Here is a 6,181-nt window from a genome sequence, read left to right on the forward strand (position 1 = left end):
CATCAGAGTTGGACTGATCTAATTTACATTCCTACCAGCAGTGTGCAAGGTCCCCTTTCACCTGATACTTGTTATCATCTATGTTTCTGACACCAGGCATTCTAGCAGAGGTGAGGTTTTTTTTTTTTTCTCATGACAGTTGTCATTTGAATTTCCCTGATAGCTGCTATGTTGAACACATTTTCAGACACATGTTGGCCGCTTGTACACCTTTTGAGAAATGTCTTTTCAGGACCTTTGTCCATTTTGAATCTGTTTATTGGGTGATTTTTGGTTTTGATTTGCTATTGAGCTGTTTTGAGTTCCTTGTGCATTTTGGATACAGACCCTTCATCCTCTCTCTCTCTCTCTCTCTCTCTCTCTCTCTCTCTCTGTGTGTGTGTGTGTGTGTGTGTTCCTTTTCACTCTGTTGATTGCTTTCTTGCAGTGAAAGAAACTTTTTAATTTGCTACAACCCCAATTCTCTATTTTTTCCCTCATGTGTGTGCACTGTGCCTCTGTTTGCATGTACATAGGTGTGTCTTCCCATGTCTCCCCACTTTATTTACTGAGGCAGGCTCTCCTGATCCTGGAGCTCACTGATTTGGCTAGCTTAGCTAGTCAGCTTGCTCCCAGAATCCTCTGTCTCTACCTTCAATGTGCCTGGATTACACAGCCTGAAACACTGTCCTGGCTTTTATGTGGGTACTGGGGACTAAAAAGCTGGTTCTCATGTTTTATCCAGCGTGCCATCTCCCCAACAACCCATTTGTCTCTTCTTGTTTTGCTGGTTGTTTTTGGTATCATAGCTAAAAAAAGAAAAGAAAAGTAATTGCAAAGACTAATCATTTAGTATTCTATATTATTTTAGGTCTTATGTTTTAATTTTTAATTGGTTTTGAATTGAGTTTATATAGGGTGAGGAAACAATGTTTTAAACATATGGATATTAACATTTCCTGGCGCCATTTAGAGGGCACATTGTCCTTTCCCATTATGTATTCTTGACACCTTTATCAAAGATTAGTTTACCCGAGCTTCTGGGTTTATATTTGAGTCCTCTTGTATTCTACTGAACATTCTCTCTCTCTCTCGTGTGTGTGTGTGTGTGTGTGTGTGTGTGTGTGTGTGTGTGTGTGTGAAAAGTGTGTATGTAGGTGTGTGCACGTGTGGATGTGAGTACACAAGGAAGCCAGAGCATCTGGGCATCTTCCTTTATCTTCCTTTATCACTCTCCACATCACTTTTTTTCTAAGATTTTTCTTCTTGGAAAGTTAAATTGTGTTACATTAATTTCCTTATTTTGTGTACCAGAGTGTGTTGGGGGTGGTACCCATACCGCATGGCATATGTGTGGAGGTCAGAAGACAGTCTGAGGGAGTCAGTGAGCCAGAGTTCTCTATTTCTGCCATGTGAGCTCTGGGAATCCAATACAGGTGCTCAGACTTGGCTGAGAGTGCATTTACTCACTGAGCTATCGAGCTCACACTATTCACAATATTTTTTTGAGACAAGGTCTGACACTGAACCTGGAACCCACGGATTCAGCTAGGCTGTCTGGCTGACAAGCTCAGGAATCTGCCTGTCTCTGCCCCACCTCACACTTGCCCAGCAGGCCCTGTGCTGTCAGAGTTGTCTCCCTATCTCCTACATAACTCTTTTTAAGACAGCATATATTGTGTGTGTGTGTGTGTGTGTGTGTGTGTGTGTAAGATAGAGAGAGACAGACAGACAGAGACAGAGAGACAGAAACACACAGAGAGAGACCATGTGTGCATGTTTGTGCATGTATGTTTAGGTAAGGGTGCAGATGGCACCTGTGTCTGTAAAGGGCACAGGACAACTTAAGTGTCTTTCCTCAGACACCATCTACCTTTCTCTTTTTAAATTTGAGACATGGTTTCCTACCTAGTGTGGAAGTTACCCACGAGGCAGGTCTGGCTGACAAGCAACCGTAGAGATCTGCTTGTCCCCAGCTCCTCAGGGCTGGGACTGCCATCATACACCATCATGCCCATTTTTTCATAATGAAATTTGACCTCATGGCCTTATACTTGCAAGGTAAGTGTTTTACTGTCTGAGTTTGCACCCCAGTCCAGCAGCACACATTACTTTTATTGTGTAGCCTTATACCAGATTTTGAAATCAGGAAGTGTGATTCATTAGTCTTTGCTCCGGGTACTTTGGTCATTTGGGGTCTTCTTAGTACTCTGCGATTTTCAGGGTTGTCTTCTTTATTTCTGGTTGAGAACCTCATAAAAATCATACTAAATCTGCTCATCCTTTTGGATTGGGAAACATGAACATCTTTAAAGTAACAATCCTTTAACATGTACACAGGCTACCTTGCTGATTATCTGTCATTGTTTTCCTTCATTGCTTTTTTTATAGATTTCTGTCAGTACACAGAAATTTGTGCCCTTTAATTAGCTTTTCTACTTGCCCCCTGTGTGTGTGTGTGCGCGCGCACATGAGTGTGTGTGTGTGTGTGTGTGCATGCACATGTGTGTGTGTGTGTGTGTGTGTATACACATGTGTACTCTTTTTGGACATTGAAATGGGTAGACTTGTTTGGATGGTTTTGTTACTGCAGAGAAACTCTGGTTTTGTGTGCTGTTCTGTGGCAGACACTCCTTACTCAAGTCCTGGGTTCTAAGGCATCCTTGTTCCTGAGTCTTTAGAGCTCTTAGCACACTGTGATCCGTCCACTCATCGTGATGTCTGCAAGCTACATTGTTTCACTTATTTAGAAAAAACTGAGACACTTATTTGCCGTTTTTCCTCTTCTTTTCTTTGCTATTTGTTCTGGCTAGGATTACTTTTCTGTAAATGTTAAATAAAAATGACAGCAGAAAGCAACCTTGCTTTGTAGCAGGTCTTAGAAAGAAAACTTTCTGTTTTCTGCCACATATTTTGATGTTAGTAGGGTGTAGTAATTAAGTGCTGTATTTTGGTAATGGTTACATCTCCTGATTTCTCAGCTTCCTCCAGGTAACCTAGTTACCACATCCACTGCAAGTTTTGAATCATCCTGTGCTGTGGGACAATGGTCTTGTATCCTGTCACTTGTATTGTTTTAATAAAACACTGATTGGCCAGTAGCCAGGCAGGAAGTAGAGGCAGGCAACACAAACAGGAAACTTCTGGGAAGAAGAAAGACTCAGTCTGCAGTCATCACCCAGGCACAGAAGAAGCAAGATGATAGTGCCTCACTGATAAAAGGTACCAGGCCACGTGGCTGACACAGATAAGACTTATGGGTTAATGTAGGATGTAAGAGTTAATAAGAAACCTGAGCTAATAGGCCAACTAGTTTATGATTAATGTAAACCTCTGTGTGTTTCTTTGGTACTAAATGGCTGTGGGGCCGAGTGGGACACAAATCTCTGTCAACAATCCTGACCTCCTGGAGATAAATCTCTCTTGGCCATGGAGTATCAGCCTTTCAAAGTGCTGTCACTTTCAGTTTAGCTAATGTTGGATTGGTTCATATCTGTGTCAATAGAGATGCTAGCCGATGGTACCCTTTCCTTTGGTGTCACTGCTGCCCTGGAAACAGGATGGCTTGCTTTCACAGAGTATGGCAACAAGCTGCCACAGGAGCTTATAAACTTAATAAAGATTGGGATTACTTCTTCCCTGATTTTTGGCAAAATTCCATTTAGTTCTAGAATTTTCTTTATTGAAAATGTTGAAGATTTTTGTTTGTTTGAGAAAAGATCTTATTATGTAACCCAGATTGTCTTCAAACTCACAGTCCTTCCACCTCAGCTTTCCAGGTCCTGGGATGTAGGCATGGGCCCTATTCCCAGACTTAAAGGGAGCTTTGTAATTATCAATACAATCTCTGTTTATTATTGGTATGTTTCGGCTCTTTAAGGAGTCGTGGAAAAGTGTGTATGTCTAGAAATTTATCAGTTTCTTTACATAGATATGTTTGTTTATTCCCAGAGTCTTTTTTTCAATCAGTTGAGGGAACACACACTTGTGGTGTATGTTCATGTATAAGAGAGGGTACTGATATTGGTTCATGAAAGCAAGGGAAGGCTGTCTGGTGTCCTGCTTTACCATTTTCCACATTATTGCCATGAGACAGACAGGGCCTCCTACTGAGCTTGGAGCTCTGTTGGAGGCTGGCAAGCCTTAGCAAACTACCTGTCTCTCTCCACCACAGTGCTGGGCTTACAGCCACACCTTGCTTTTTGCCTGAGTTTCAGAGAGTTGAATTGAGCAGCAAGCACTCCTATTATTGCTACATAATAATTATTAAGCAGCAAACTCTCTTAGCCACTGAGCCATCTCTTCAACCCTGAATTTGTTTAGTTATTATAGGTTACACAGATTGTTGACATATAAATGTTCAGGGTAGTCCTTCTCAATCTTTTTAAAATTTGACCTCATTTTTTAATTAATTTTTTTATTACTTTATAAATAATACCAATCAAAATTCCCACTTCCTACCTTGCTCCCACTTCCCTCCTGCTCCCCCACATACCCTACCCCCACCCACTCCAGTCCTAACAGAGGGCAAGGTACCCTGCTTTGTGGGAAGTCCAAGGCCCTCCTCCCTACATCCAGGCTTAGGAAGGTGTGTATCCAAATAGAATAGGATCCCAAAAAGTCAGTACATGCAGTAGAGACAAATTCTATCACTTCTCTGCCTTTTGGCTAAGATCAAATGTAATATCTGTTCTTAACAGTTTGACCTCATTTTTAATTTAATTTTTTATTTTTAATTAACATTTAAGCTAACATACAAAATAATGAGTTACAATATGCATTTCATACATATGCCATTGTATTCTGTTCTTACTTTCCCCTCCAACTTTTTTCTCCAATTCAGAACTATTAGATTTTCCAGGATGTCCTCACCTTGCCTGGATCTTGGTGCATCTTGCCTGTGTTCTGGGCCTTACTCTAAAGTCTTCTATTCATTTTGAATTGCCATTTTGTGTGTGTGTGTGTGTGTGTGTGTGTGTGTGTGTGTGTGTGTGAGAGAGAGAGAGAGAGAGAGAGAGAGAGAACCCTTTGCTAATCCCGAAGTATCTGTTGTAATGTCTCCTCTTTCATGTCTATATTTGTTTATGTCTCTCAATTTTTACTTAAGCCAGCTGAAGTTTGTTAGTATTTTTTAAAGAACTATTTTGTTGAATTTCCTTGCTAATTTAATTCTTTGATTTAATCTATGCTCTGGTCTTTGTTGTTTCTTTTTTAACAATTTTTTTTAAAGTAATTTTATTAAATTATAAAAGTTTCCATTTCTGCCCCACCTCTCAACACCCTCCCACTCCCCCCACTCCCTCTCCTCCTCCCTCTTCGTCCCTAAGGGCAGACAGGGTTTCCTGCCCTGTGGGAAGTTCAAGCTCCTCCCCCTCCCTCCAGGTCCAGGAAGGTGAGCATCCAAACAGACTGGATCCCCAAAATCCAGTATATGCAGAGGAAACAAGTCCCAGTGTCATTGTCAATGGCTTTTCAGAAAGACTCCGGGCTAGCCACATTCAGAGAATCCGGCCACATTCAGAGAATCTGGTTGGATCACGTCCTCGTTCAGTCCCAGTCCAACTAGCGTTGGTAAACTCTCATTAGATCCGTCCCCTTGTATCAGTGGGTGATAGCATCCCTCGCATTTTCATTTATTTCCGGCATTTTTAAAATTAGCTTTCAAACTAAATGGTGTTCAAGAGCATGCTGTTTAGCTTCCATATATTCGTGTTGTTTTGCCGTTTCCAGATGATCTAACAATCCTTTCAGTCTTGGATACAAAGGAAATTAAATCAATACCTTGAAGAGAATTCTGAATTCCCATGTTCACTGAAGCATTATGCATAATAAGCGGGATTCAGAAATAGCTTAGGTATCCACCAAAATATAAATGGAAAGAAAGAAACTAGAATATAAGTCAACCTTTAGAAGGAGAGAAATCCTATTTTTTGTGACAACACAAATGAACCAAGAGACCATTATTCTTGCTGAAATAAGCTAAACACAGAAAGACAAACACTGCAGGATCGCATGCATGTGTGGATTCTGATGGAGTCCAATTCTAAGCAAAGAACAGAAGACAGTTGCTACAGATTAGCTAAAGAGGAATGGGTGGTAGCTAAAGATTAATAGAAAGAGGAGAGTAAGCAGTGTTGGCCAGAGAATGCAGGATTTCTTTTTGGCAAATGAATGAAATCTAAGCTCTAAAACTCAGCATTCT

The 6,181-nt window shown here is 40.9% G+C and overlaps 1 pseudogene; it reads left to right on the forward strand.

Annotated features, from left to right (window-relative positions):
- Positions 1 to 4,627: 4,627 nt before the first annotated feature.
- On the forward strand, positions 4,628 to 4,736 carry LOC148122264 (U2 spliceosomal RNA; annotated as a pseudogene).
- The last annotated feature ends 1,445 nt before the right edge of the window (positions 4,737 to 6,181 follow it).

Source organism: Myodes glareolus, chromosome 4 (assembly GCF_982192425.1).
Source record: "Myodes glareolus chromosome 4, mMyoGla1.1, whole genome shotgun sequence".
Lineage (NCBI taxonomy): Eukaryota > Metazoa > Chordata > Mammalia > Rodentia > Cricetidae > Myodes > Myodes glareolus.